General features: G+C 37.9%; 1 pseudogene; it reads left to right on the top strand.

Moving 5' to 3' along the window:
- Positions 1–4,539: 4,539 nt before the first annotated feature.
- On the top strand, positions 4,540–14,699 carry LOC135321460 (guanylate-binding protein 6-like; annotated as a pseudogene).
- Positions 14,700–14,724: the final 25 nt, after the last annotated feature.

Genomic DNA, 14,724 nt, shown 5'->3' with positions numbered 1-14,724 from the left:
AATCCTGACCCTTCTCAGCTAAGTACCTTGGCCTAAATCTCTCAAGATTCAGGACATCCTCCTGAAACAGAAGAAGAGTGGCAAGCGGGAGAAGGAGCAAGTGTGTGGGAACATTGACCTAAAGTGTGCAGTCTCCTTCTCAAAAAGGGGAGGCAGGAGGGTGGGAAAAGTCTTCAGTAGTTTACCTATGAGGATGATGTTACCTGTGCGTTTTTCCATACATAGACTTCATTATGTTCAGGGAGTTTATTTTTATTCTTAATTGTATTTTGTTTAGTTTTCACATATTTGTAGACTTTGCAGTTTTATTCCATCTATTAATTTCCAGTTTCATTTCATTGGGTTCAGAAAAGATACTTTGTATGAGTTTAACCTTTTAAAATTTGTTGACTTGTTTTGTGGCCTAAAATATGGTCTATCCTTGGAAATATTCCATGCCCATCTGGGAAAATGTGTTTTCTCTTGTTGTTGGATGAGAGTGTTCTGTATATGTCTGTTAGGTTCAATTAATTTATAGTGTTATTCAAGTACTCTGTTTTTCCTACCTATTATTGCAAGTAAGGTATTAAACTATTGTATTATTGTTAAGTGATCTGTTGCTCAATATTGTCAATGTTTATTTCACATATTTTGGAACTCTGAGGTTCAGGTATACATATTTAGAATTGTTTACCTTCTAGATAAACTTGACTCTCTTAACATAATGTCCTTCTTTGTCTCTTTTAACAGTGCTTGAAATAACTTTTTTATCTCATATAGATATAACCACAACAGTACCCTTTTTGTTGTTATTTGAATAGAAAATCTTCCTGGGATGTACAGTAAGGTGGTAGTTGCTCAGGCTGACCTGTCTCCAACCTGTCTGGTGGCAAACCAGCACCCATTCACTCCTTCTAGTCTAGGCTTCTCCAGCCTTTCTATCTGTTTCAGTCTTTCTCAAAGTAGCCAAGGGGATTTGTCTCCTCTGTGCAGGACCCGAGGACTGGGATGCCAAGTCTGTGGATTGACCTACTCACTCCTCAGGGTTAGGGTCTATTTGCACAGTCTTCCTTTTCCTCTTAGTCCTTCCCTAGGTGCACAGGTCCCAACCTGAAGTTTTTACTCCTCCCTAATTATGTGGAAATATCTCTTGAAATCTTGTTTGTATAGGAGTTCTGCCAGTTTTCAGTCACTTTTCTGTGAGAAGTTATTATCCCTCATCTTGACCCCCCTCCTCTGGAAACAGTATTCTTCATTGGTAGTTTCCCCCCTACCCCATCACTCAGTTTTTAGCAATTTAAACATATCATTCCACTGCCTTCTGGCCTACAAATATTTTGTTGATAAATTGACTGACAATCTTATTAGATTTGATGATTTACTGCTTTTTGTCGCTTTCAAGATTCTCTCTTTGTCTTTTGACAGTTTGATTATAATATGCCTCAGCATTGGTCTCTGATTATTTATCCTACTGGAGTTTGTTGAATATCTTGCATTTGTAGATTTATATATTTCATTGCATTGGGAATTTTTTAGCCATTATTTCCTCAAATAATCTCTCTGCCCTGCCTCTCCCTTCTGCTTTAGGGACTTTCATAATGTATATACCTGTCTATGTGACAGTATTCCATAAGTTTCTTAGGCTGTATTCACTTTAAAAAAATTATTTCTTCCTTCTGCTCCTGAGACTTGATAATTTCAAATGTCCTGTTTTCAAGTTTGCTGAGTCTTTTTGCCTGTGCAAGTCTAATCCCCTTTATATGTATTCAAATGCTCTTCCCCTGAGCTTTAACACCAAGTCTAATTCCCTGTAGAAAATGTGTAAATTCAATCATTGTATTTTCCAGCCTCAGAATTTCAGTTTGGTTCCTTTTTTAATTATTTTTATCTCCTTGTTTATTTTCTAATTTTGTTCATATATTGTTTTTCTGATTTTCTTTGGTTATTTTTCTGAGTTTTCCTTTAGCTTTTTAAGCATATTTTAAAAAAGTTATTTTAAAGTCTTTGCCTAAAACATCTAATGCACATGTTTCCTCAGGGTTTTTTTTTTTTTTTTACCACTTTATATTCTTCCTTTGGAAGGGCCATATTTTCATTTATTTTGTATGCCTTGTGATTTTTGTTGTTGTTGTTGAAAAATTGGATATTTATTTATCTATTTATTTATTTTAAATTAAGGTACTCAGTATTTAACCCAGGATCTTGGACATGTTAAGTACATGCTCTACTACTGAGTTATTACCCTCCCACCCCCTGAAAATTGAGCATTTATGAAAGCAGTCACCTTTCCCATTCTTTGCATACTGCCTTTTGACAAGGGAGTCTTTTCCTAAGCTGGCTCTTGATTTTGAAACTTGGGATTAAGCTTAAGAGAAGTTGTAAAGTCTTTTTAGGCTTTTTTGAGCATGCATCTTCCCTGGGCCTGTGTTTTGCTTTTTCAGTTTTTCCATATATGTGCTCCTTTTAAGTATATTAATTTCCCAAATGATGTCTCCTTTGAACTTTTGATTGTCTATTGTGTGTCTCCACCCTGAAAAGAAAAAGAAAAATTCAGTTTCTCTTCTCAACTTTCTATTCTTTATACTTATTTCTGGTCACCACTTACGTGAGCATTTTTTCACAATAAGCAATTCTGACACTAACTTCCAAGAGTTACTTTATACCCTACATATTAAGGGCTCAGTCCCGCAAGACTTCTCCTCAGTTCAGATGCAATTACAAATCCAGGTTGTCACCTGTGCTTCTGACTAACTGGCTGTACATTGGGGTTTCCCATCTCTTCCCCAGGTTCAATGATTTGCTAGGATGGCTTAAGAACTCAGGAAGGATAATTTGCTTACTAGATTACTGGTTTACTTTAAAAAAGGATACAGCCTATAAACAGCAAAATAGGAGATGCAAAGGGAAAGATATCAAGAAAAGCATGTGGAGCATCCATGACCCCTTTGGATGTGCCACCTTCTAACAACATCCACATATTCATCAAGCCAGAAACTCTCTGAACCATTTCAGTTAGGTTTTATTTATTTTTTTAATGGAGGACTTCTTAGGTAGATATGGTTGAGTAAACTATTGGTCATTGGTGATTAACTCAACTTTCAACTCTTCTCTGCTCCCCAGTGGTTGGAGCATCAGGCTAAATGTTGCAACTTTCTAATAACATTGATTCCTCTAGGAACCAACTCCATTGTAGTGATCTAGGGGCTTTAAAAAATCACCTCATTAACATAAACTCAGTTGTTGTTGAAAGGTTCTTGTTATAAATAACAAAAGACTCTCCTTTCATCTTTATCAGTCTGGAGATATTTTAGGAATTGAGGACAAAAGACCAAAAGTTTCAAGAAAAATAATTTCATCTCTCTCATCACATAGGGTTTTAAGAGCTATATACCAGGAATAAGGACAATGATCAAATTTGTATTTCTTATTATACATCTCAATATCACACACCCATAATATCTTGTCATAGGTGTCTGCAGGTCTTTCTCCCTGCAGCTTTCCCAAGAAATGCCCACTGCTTCTCCCTGCCTAAGATCCAAATAAGGGAAAAGATAACAGTCCTTCAGGCAGCCCATGAGATGTCAGAACATTGTAAATGCAGTCTGCTCTGCTCTGTTTACTTTGAAAAAGGGAATTGGAAACTCAACTGATGCCTTAGATAGTCTATTTTATATATTCACTGGTAACCTCTTGCTCTAGGCATCTGTGGAGCTGTCTCTCCACATTTATCCTTGAGAAATACCTGCTGCTTCTTTCCACCTGATATCCAAGTTTTACCACCACCTACCCCTCTGCCACCCTTCCCTGAGTTTCATGTGAGGTGAAAGAGAGACCTGAAGAGGCAGCCCTGACAGGTTAGAACATTATAAAATTCCCTCTCTCTGAATCAGGGGAGGGAATTGGGAAATGATTTGCCACTTCCTTAAAGACCTTACCACAATGGGGACCGAGGGCAACAGAAAAACCACAGAATTTCCTACCATTTTGAATGAGGCTGTTTCTTGATTTGGTATTTGGTTGGTTGCTTTGGACCTTTGACTGTTTTATGGAACTACTGTAAGGTTATTCTAGCCAGTATTTTGGTTGTTGTTTATATCTCCGTGGGGAAACAAGAGCTTAGAGTTTGCTAGTCTGTCATTTTGCTCAAGTATGTAGATTTTCAATCCTTTCTCAATGACATTCACTCAGCCTTTGTGAGAACCACTTACCTCATTTCCAAAGTAGTTATATTAATTTCTAACTTTCAGTCCCTTGTGAATATCAGTTTAGCTGGATATGTAAGTTATTATCAAAGGGCTTGGTATATTGTAGGCCTTCAGTGCATCATAACAATAACTTTAATTATATTATTATTTTGAAATAACAGTTTGGAGAGTGATATTATATTATTTCACTACCAATACCATGAGAGACTTGAGGGAATGATGGGGGAAAACCTCTACAGTATGCTAATTCTAGGTTACATTTTGTCTCATGGAAAGCACAGAACTCTTACTTACCTTATCTTAAGTTGATTGATGCTTTGTATAAGTCTGAGTTTGAGAATGACTTTATAATCTGATTTCCACTAAGAAGCTCTTCTAGGTTGGCAGGTTGCCATGGCATCCAGACCCAAAATGATGGACCCCATTTGTCTGCTGGAAAGTGTCAAGGTGCTTTCAGTGAACCAAAAATCTCTGCAGATTCTTGGTGAGATTTCTTTGCCAGTGCTGGTGGTGGCCATTGTAGGGCCGTATCATACAGGCAAATCCTACTTGATGAACCATCTTGGAGGTCAGAATCATGGTGAGTGTTGTACTGGGTCAAGGACCAATTGCTTGATTCTAGCTAATACCTCAGCTTCTTAATTTTTGTCCTGATCATGTGTAGGGAGAACCAAACTTCTCTTAACAAATCAACTTTCCACTCCTTTTTCTCACTGCTAAACCACTGTCTTACTGTAATTCATTATCATATTGTATGTTTTATTCCTGTAAAGCAAAATTTCTCCTACCAATTCCCACAATCCTACCTTATTTTACATGCTTAATAACTGGACTCTTGCAATTGTGTCTACTCGCTCTTGAAACACATTTTGCGTTTTTATGGACTATTCTCATCTACATATAAATGTGTTCAAATGTCTATAATCTTAAAAATATTTCCTGTATGTCATATACTACTGTGGCTAACACTTCTCCCCACTTTTGAAAAATTTCTCTGACAAAAAATATAATCTTGATTTTTTTCCACCTTTTTCTCTTCCCATGTCTGTCTTCAGTCCATTTCTCTCTGGCTTTGAACCTCACCATTCTTTCAAGATACTCTTGTTATGGTTATCAGTGACTTCCATTTTGTCTGATTCATGGATTCCCCTTTGCCTCTATGTTGAGCCCTTGCTTGGTATCTTTATCACAATTAATATTCCTTCCTCCTTGAAACAGATGACACACAAAGTAGGACATTCTTGAGGAAACGGAGAAAGCACCAACTCGTATGCTGGGATACTGACATTCCAATAGATCTGACTCTTTAGCCCCTTGGTTGTTTAGATTATCTGCTCTAACTGAATGCTGCTTTCTCCCCTCTCCTCACAGGCTTTCCTCTAGGCTCTACAGTGCAATCTGAAACCAAGGGCATCTGGATGTGGTGTGTGCCTCAACCACGCAAGCCAAATCGCACTCTGGTGGTCCTTCTGGACACTTAGTGCCTTGGGGATAAGGGAATGGTAAAGCAGAAATTCACAGTTAAATCCTTTTTATTCTGGATTTTCCCCTTATCTCTCCATGGTCCTAGAAATTTTACTGCTTTAATCTGTAAAATCTAGAAATCAATTATAGTAAATAAGGCAAACTATGATTTGTTTGAATCTCACTTCTAGGTAAGATATCATGGTGTCTTAGATAAATTCTTTTATTTCTTGGCACTGTGTGGATGACTTGATTACATTTAGTAAGTCATTATTGAACAGCTGAGTTACAGGCCTTTGGATTTAGAATTGTAGATATCAGTGACCAAAGTAAAGGTCCTGCCCTAAAAGAGTCTTTAGTTCAATTGATAAGACCACATTATCTGCAGTCAGATTTAGTACCATGTAATTGGGAAAGAAGCAGGCTGGATGGAAGTAGAAATTACATTGCATTGCAATCCCCAATTTCTGGGAATTTCATGGGAGCTCCATGGCTGGAATGGCTTTTTTGAGTTATCCTGAGTTTGGGAGAGGGGTGCTGATACATTTTTGAAGAGCTGCTCCAGAAGCCTTTCTAATTAAGAGTGCTGACACCTGAAGACTGTCTTCCACCAGCACTCCCAACAGCTGGGGGAATAAGTCCTTCAGTTTTGAAAGGCAATCCAGGCAGCACCTGACTGGTTTTGAGAGCTTACAGTTAAGCATAACTAAGAAAGAGGAGAAGTATCAATCTGTGAGTGAGGAAAAATTTCTGATTCACCTTCTTAGCTACAAGGTGAAGAATGTATTTGAGGGTTGGATTTAAGGGACGGGTTTACATTTTCCGTGATATAGTTCATCAACTACTCACAGAGTGATCTGGAAATCTGTGAGACATCTCTGAATGTGCAACTTCTATAAAAGTAATTTTTTGTCCTACAAGAAACAATTTAAAATGGATTTTCGGGGTTTTAGCTTTCTGCTATTGGGTGAAATGAACTATCCCTCCTTTCCCCCTTTTGAGATTTATTTGGAAATAATACCTACATTTTTATAGCTCTCTTTTTTTTCTCAATGGGAGTTAGAAAGTGTGTGCTTATTTTTAAAGCCATATATCAAATAATGATATAATCTTCTTGTTGAAATAATTGTTTGTCATAACTGCTACTGCTTCTTATCCTAATTGATTATTTTTAAAAAGTGGGTTTTGGGGAAAGAAAGTAATGAATAGACTCTTATCCCCCCAAACTCCCATTTAGAATCTTCTCAACATAAACCACAGTTTTTGCATTTGCACTGGGAGCAACTTTACATGCCATTTATAATAAAAAAAAATTTCCAGTTTATGCCATTATTTAGACAATGCTATGATTTATACAAGTTAGCCTGGGCTTTAAGGCCCTTGATTAGGCTGCATGAAAGCTCACCTTATCTTCTCCACTTGCCCTCTGCCCTGAAATGACTCTAACTACAAGACCCCTGTCTTCTCCCATCTCTAATTTTGTTTCTCTGGGTTTTCCTGTCTATGGGATCACCTTCATTTCTTCAGTTCCACATTTACCAGTTCTTTAATATTCAGCTCAAGACTTTGAGGAAGCTTTCAGATTATAAATTCTTTCTCCAAATTTCATAGCTCTGTTCTTCATTGATAGACTTCTAAATTTTAGTTTAGTGTTATAGCTATAGGTTTCACTGCTTATATACATTACTGAGAGTAAGCCTTTTACAGATACTTCTATCTTTGTTGCCATACTGTTATGGATGTTTGTCCACTGCTTTGAAATAGTCATGTTGAAAGAAATAATTTTCATTTTTAGCATTGCTTTTTTAAAATCTAAGAACAGTGGGGGATATTTAGTAGCTTCCTGCAAGTATTTATTGATTGGATATAATTTAAATACCCAGTTATGCCAACTATGGTATATTTTATATGGACTCTGATTAATAAATATATGCAGAATGAATAAGTGCCCACACTCATCACTGAATTCCTAATTACACAACAGGTACTGTATTAGTTTTTCTGTATATGTTATTTTACTTTATCCAATTGAGGAAAAAGAAAGTACTGTGAACATTAGAATCCTTTTATATATGAAAAATTTGCAAACACAAAAATGTCTCTGTACTTGTCAAAGTTGATATCTGCATTTACATCTGTCTTCAATTTCTTTGCATGGTGAGTATGTTAGCTGAAATAATAAATGAAACCATGATTGAAGAAGTGTACAGATGAATTTCTAATGTAGGGGTAAACTTCTAACTCTCTTGTTCTAATGTGCTTTCTAGGATGAGTCTAAGAAGGATTCATGGATCTTTGCCCTGGCCGTGGTTCTCTGCAGTAGCTTTGTCTAGAAAAGCATGAGCACCATCAACCACCAGGCCCTGGAGCATCTGCAGTATCCTTCCAGGTCCTGAACCACCATGTTTCACTGAATTCATTGGATGAGGATAGAGTAAGTCTCTCCTTTCCTGTCATTTAGTTTTCTTGGGTGGAGCAGAGGGGACCCATGGCAAAAGAGTGTGTTTATAATATTTTTATACTAGAGAAATGTGGGAATTGTTGGTAGTGAGTTTCTTTTCCCTAACCAAGTCTTAGTTATGTGACAGAGCTTGCAAAACATCAGGGCAAAGTCCTCTCAAACACCTGATAGAGTAGAAGATTCCACAGAATTTGTGAATTTCTTTCCAGAATTTATCTGGACTGTATGGGATTTCACCCTCGAGCTGCAGTTATGTGGTCAGCCTATCACAGAAGATGAGTACTTGGAGAATGCCCTGAAGCTGATTCCAGGTATCAGAGTATGGCCTGGGCAGTGTACGGTCCAATAGAGTGTGGGATCTACTAAACAATATCCCTCATCTCTGTGATTGCATTTGTATTTGAGACTAAATCAAAGTCTGTGGAAATGGTGGCAGGAAAGTGGGTTGCAAAGATCTAGGGGCTACAGTTGAAGTTTACTCAAGAAAAGTAAAGTGAAATTACTCAAAACCAATTTGTTTTTTATACATCTTTAAATTTAGCATCCAGATTTAAATGGGTGCTGAAACATTCTAAAGACTGGATGCTGTGTTTCCTATTCCTTCAATTTGTCTCTGTTGAAGAAAACAACTAATCAGCTAATTGTTAGACATGAAACTGCAGTGAAAAGCTTATCTAAAGAACAAAATGTAGATTTCACATATTATTCTTATCAAAGAGGGATATAAAACTTTCTAATCCTGTATAATTATATCATCTACAAAATGATTGTATGTTCTAAATAAACCTGAAGAAGTGACTGTCTTTACAATCTATGCCTTTTCAATAATACTGACAATTATTAGAACATTCATTTTACCTTCCACATCATAGCTTTCTCCTAATTCCCACATGTTTACCCATGAATTAATTACAAGGTAATAAATTATTTTCATGGGTTACATTTCCAAGGATGTGTGTCTATTGAAACCTTGAGAGAAATATCAATCCCAATTTATTCATTCTTCTTTTCACGTTTCTATTTATGATTTCTCAAAACAGCTATTAAGAAATTGGCTGGCAGGAGAGGACCAGATATAATCATTTACCTCAAAGAGTTTATAGATTATTGGTGATACCTTAAAATTACATTTCAGGTACATTTATACTTCAGAGGTTTTACTAAAAAATAGATAAAACTGCATCAATTATTTTTAGCATTGAAACAGTTTTTCTTAAATAATGAGGATGTTATTCCTAATATTCCAATTACTGTCCATGATCCCTTGTTTGTAGCTCTCCTTTTTGGTTCCACAGCTCATTTCTTACATGAGGTTGAGTTGAGCAGAAAGTTTCATGTGACCTTTCATTCTTTTAGCTGCTAGTTAAGCAAACACATCATAGACAACCACTCTACTATGTGCATGTCTGGAGAGACCAGCCATAGGTTTCCTTTACTGGATCAGATGTCTCCCTAAATTTCTCTGCAGTTATATAATTGGTAAAAGTCTGATGTGCAAAGAAGTATTGAATGTCTATGTTAAAAGAGTTCTATGTGTAGAAATGGCAAAGACACACAAATCCCTGCCATGAACAACTGTAATCCCCTCACCTCAAGACTCTACACACTCTAGTCCCTGTTTTTCTGTCCCTCAGGGAATAATCCCAAAGCCCAAACATCCAATCTACCCAGAGACTGCATCAGGCATTTATTTCCAAGATGGAAGTGTTTTGTCTTTGACTGGCCAACATAGGAAAAAAAAAATTCTAGCCAATATTGGGATGGTATCTGAAGACCAACTGGATCCTAAATTCCAGGAGCAAACAAAAAATTTCTGTTCTTACACCTTCATTGATGCAAGGACCAAGACCCTCACAGAAGGAATCATGGTCACTGGGAAAGGTGAGTCTCTTTTTCCCATTTCCATGGCGACTGGTATATGTTGAATATTTTATATAATGTGCTTTCTAGTATTTTTGTTTGATTCTAAAAGAATTCTGATTTTACAGACATTTATACTCCATGAATAAATCTGTATACTTTATAATTATCTCACTTTGGGGGATTTACAAATTCCTTCCTCAAGTTGCAATTTTTGTCAATGATATCGGTGGCTCCCACTTATCTGAAAACATTCTCCACTTAGAATATAATCACCCTTTTGGTGTAAAAACAGAATACTGCATGTTTTCAAAGGAAGTCCTATACAATAAGTGTTCTTCACAAGGAGAATTCAAAAGATATTTTGAGAATTTAGAGTGGTCCAAAAATAAATATTAGCCCATAAATCACTGAAAATTCATTCAAAGCCTCACAATTAGGAATAAATTATACATGGTACACTTTGCCTCATCTGTCTATCTATGTAATCTATATTGCTTTCAATTTTTAAAATGAGAAACTGTATTTTCCAGGTAGCACCTAGTATGTTAGATAGAAGTAAATATTAACTTTTTTAGTCCTGTGGCCTGGAAAACCATAAAAATGAAGAGTCAGTAGGAAAATGAAGGTGATAATAGTAGTGGGAGGTAGGGGTGCGTGTGTGTGTTTGTGTGTGTGCATGTGTATATGACCCTAGAAGCATAGTCTCAGAATCCTGGAGCCATTGACTGATAACTTGATATTTAGCGCCTAAATTTCCTGGCTTCTTCAGGGCTGAGGACTCTGGTTGTGACCTATGTGGATACTATCAATAGCGGAGCAGTACCTCGCTTGGAGAACGCAGTGACAACTCTGGCCCAGCTGGAGAACTCAGCTGCCATTCAGAAGGCAGACAACCACTACAGCGAGCAGATAGCCCAGCGAGTGAGCTTCCCCACAGACATGCTGCAGGAGCTGCTGGAGGCGCACGCTGCCTGTGAGTGGGAGGCCCCTGCAGTCTTCATGGAGCACTCCTTCAAGGAAGACAAGCAGGAGTTCCAGAGTAACCTTGTCATAATCTGTCTTAGTATTTACCTTTTGTCGCCTACCCTTGAAGAATTAAGCCTAGAAGTGTTGTTACCGGTCCCACGGCTCATCTCTCACTCAAGGATAAAGTAGTCCATGTTCTCATGAGGGACAGAGTTTCAAAGGACTACATTTCCTTCTTTTTTGACTGCCAGAACTCAGGCAGTTTATCTGGAACTCCTTTTGACCTTCAATGAAAAATCAGTATAGATATCCTCTTGAAATAAATACTTCTGTGGATTCCAAGCCTGTCCAGAACACCCAAGACATTCTTTAGCTGGCTTCTTTTTCTGTGAACACACTCCTATGGCTGGGAACCAAAATTTCTCTTTTCAGATCCATATCTCAGGCCACTTTCAGCTTAGGTTGCTCCTTGTTGTATCTATCATTGAATACAGACAAAATCACTGAATGTGGCAGCTTCAAGGAACCAGAGAGATTAGGTAATGCAACTCCAACAGCTCAGATGAAATACCCAAAGGAGGTTAGGGAACTTCCCCATGGTCTTCCAGAGTTTTCAGAGCTGTGAATAAATCAAATCTTGTGACTGCTGTTTTATTACATGTCCTCCAACAGAATACTTTTCTCATGAGGAACACAATTAGACCAATTCTTCTACCAGATCCTTTGGAAATTTACTTCCTCTGTTCCTTGCTTCTGGTGACAGCCCTCTATCTTTCTTCCCTCTAGGAAATCATAAAAAATAAGAAAGATGATTTCTTGATGCAGAATGAAGAGACATCAATCAAATGTTGCCAGACTAAACTTGATCAGCTTTCAAAGACACTAATAAAAAGTATCCCAGAAGGAACTTTCTCTGTTCCTGGAGGTCATGAACTCTACAGGAAAGCAAAGGAAATTATTGAAAAGTAATATCACCAAGTGCCCATGAAAGGAGTGAAGGTGAGGAATAAGGGAAACATGGGGAACCTACAGAATAGTCAAAGGGCTATACTGAAAATCTGAGAGAACAGCTCCATGCATGCATAAAGAGAGAGTATGGGGCCATTCAAACAGCTTTGGCTCTTAAGGTTCACTGCATGCTATTTATTCCTGAAGAGAGTACAAATGTCAACTCCCAACCATGAGTACAGATTTCTTAAATCCAGAGACAGAACATAAATTATTCATTTTTTTTTACTCAACAACATATTTGACGTGTTGAGCACTGACAATTTACAAGTCAGTCTTTGTACACAAGGATGATCACAATTGAGACAGGAAGTCAACTACATAGACAAGTTATAACACTCAGGAAAGAGCTACTTAGGTGTTAGAAACAAACATCATCATCATCATCATCATCATCATCATCATAATTAAAAAACAACAATACTAATGCAACTAATATATATTGAACAGTTGTTTCCTATAGCCAAAATGTTAAACTCTTTCCCTAGACTCTTTAGTTTAATCTTTCAAATAACATTAAGAAGCATCTACATTATCAACACTTTAAAGATCTGAACTGAGAAGCATAGGCAGGTTAAAATAAGTTGTCTAAAGTTATAACCAGCTAGTGGCAGAGGAGAACAGCAGCACAATTTAGAGGCACTATTTCACACTGGGAAAACAGATATGTACAAGCACCAGAGATTTGGATTTGTAGAACTGAACATGGTTCTGACTGGCTGGAATCTAGAGTGGGGAGAAGGAAGTAGCACTGGGCAAGTGACTGGAGGGAGACAGGTCAGTCTAAGGAGCTTGGACTCATTGTAAGGAACCACTATGGAACTTTAAACATGAAGCAAAAGTTACATGGAATTAGTTGTCTTTGCAGCACTAATTTACTTATTTGAAATCTAATTTCTGTGCTCCTTCTTGGTTCCTCAGGGAAATGAGTTCCTCCAGAGATTTCTGCAGTCCCAGAATGCAATAGAGAAATCCTGCAGGCAGATAAAGCCCTCACTGATGGGGAGAAGCCCATAGCAGGTACAGGGTAGGGCTGGGCTCACAGTGGGATGGGTAGGTTCTTGCAGTGCCCTCTGACAGGTGTGAGAGAAAAACCTTCCCAATACAGGAGCTTCCTTCCTTTCTGTGGAACAACCCTGCTGCGTCTGGAAACAGCAAAGGGAACTGTGGTTGGATGCCAGACAGACAGAGACTTTTCTCTCACATTCTGAAGTGTGGTCTTGATGGTATGGACACGGGGTGGGGGGGAAGACTTCGGAGATTTCCTACCCCTCTCTTCAATTTGGTTTGGCCTATGAGCTCAAGAGGGTGGAGGTCAATCATTGCCTATTTTTTCCCTCTCTAATGGCTCCCTGGGGCAGAGGAGTGGACCAGGAATGAGAGAGCTGATAAGGAACAGTAGCTGCTGAAACAGAAACTGCAGGAGCAGCAGCAGCAGGTGGAGGCTCAGAAGAGAAGTCTCCAGAAACACATAGTCCAAATGATGGAGAAGCTGGTGGGGGAAAGAGAAAACCTGCTGAGAGAGCCAAACAAGATATTGGAGCATCAGCTGAAGGTGAATCAGGCTGTGGCAGTAGTAGAGCTTGATAGCTTTGCCCTGGTACCTCAGGAAGAGATGGGTGAAGGTTACAGCAAGATCATGCAGAGATCAGAAGTGCATCTACTGCTTGTGATTTATTAAAACCCTGAAGCCTTTGAATCCTTCCAAAACCTTTAAATTCGGCTCTGTAAGTAGACTTTGGAGTGTTCAGGATGAGTATGCCCCCCTACTCCAAGCCCTCAGAGAATATAAATAGGGTTGAATAGCCACTTAGAGAAATTTAAAATGATCTCACAGGGCTTGATTGAACAGATATTCCAACTATGTGTGTTTAACATGAACAACAAATAGTATGGTTTACCAAGATCACTACATTTTACCAGGAGCCCTGCTCAGCCCAAGGCCCTGAGGTAGGTCTCTGCAGATATAAAACTACCAGAAATGTCCAGAATTAAAAATACAGGGAAGTGGCAGCTTTTAAACTTGCTGCATTGCCTCCAGGTTTTTATAGATCCCCAAGCTATCATGTGGCTTGGAGGGATTTCTCTCATTGTTCATCTGAACATGATTTATAAGAGATTTCTATAATTTGTGGACCATGTGTTTATAACAGATTTCTATAATATGGGTGACAGTACCATCCTGAGTGGGACTGAAAATTAGTGCAGTCAGACCAAGGCTACCTCTCATTTGCATTTTTTGACTGGAAAATATTACATTTGTCCTCATGCCAGGCTTAGCCTCCTGGCAAAACCCTAAGGTATATGAATATTATTAAGGCTGTAAACTACACTTTCTCTTAATATTTAGGTCCAAACCAGGAAATATTCCTTGTTACAAGAGTCTCCTTTCATGATTAAGAGACAACAATTTTAGGAATACAACAAAGATAGTCTGACAAAGTTTTAAAGTTTGACAAAATGTAATCCTTGAAAAAATGGGGGATTTAAAAAGTTTTACTTCCTTCCTCACTTTTTTTTTTTAGGTCCAAGAAGATCTGTGTACTGAAGGATTTATAAAGAAATGTGAGAAGATGAAAACAGAGATAAATCATTTGAGAAAGAGAATTGTTGACACTAAAAATGATGATCGTTCCTTGCTTGCACAAGCCTTGGTCAACCTTGGCAAAATAATCACTTCATTATTGCCTGCCCCAGCTAACATTCTTGGTAAAGTTATGAAAGTATTGGGCTCACTATTTAAAAAGATGTAGCTTTCCTTGTAAAGAAATTAGATAT

This window comes from Camelus dromedarius, chromosome 6 (assembly GCF_036321535.1).
Source record: "Camelus dromedarius isolate mCamDro1 chromosome 6, mCamDro1.pat, whole genome shotgun sequence".
NCBI lineage: Eukaryota > Metazoa > Chordata > Mammalia > Artiodactyla > Camelidae > Camelus > Camelus dromedarius.
The sequence above is the reverse complement of the archived record's forward strand: the minus strand, read 5'-3'. Positions and strand labels throughout refer to the sequence as shown.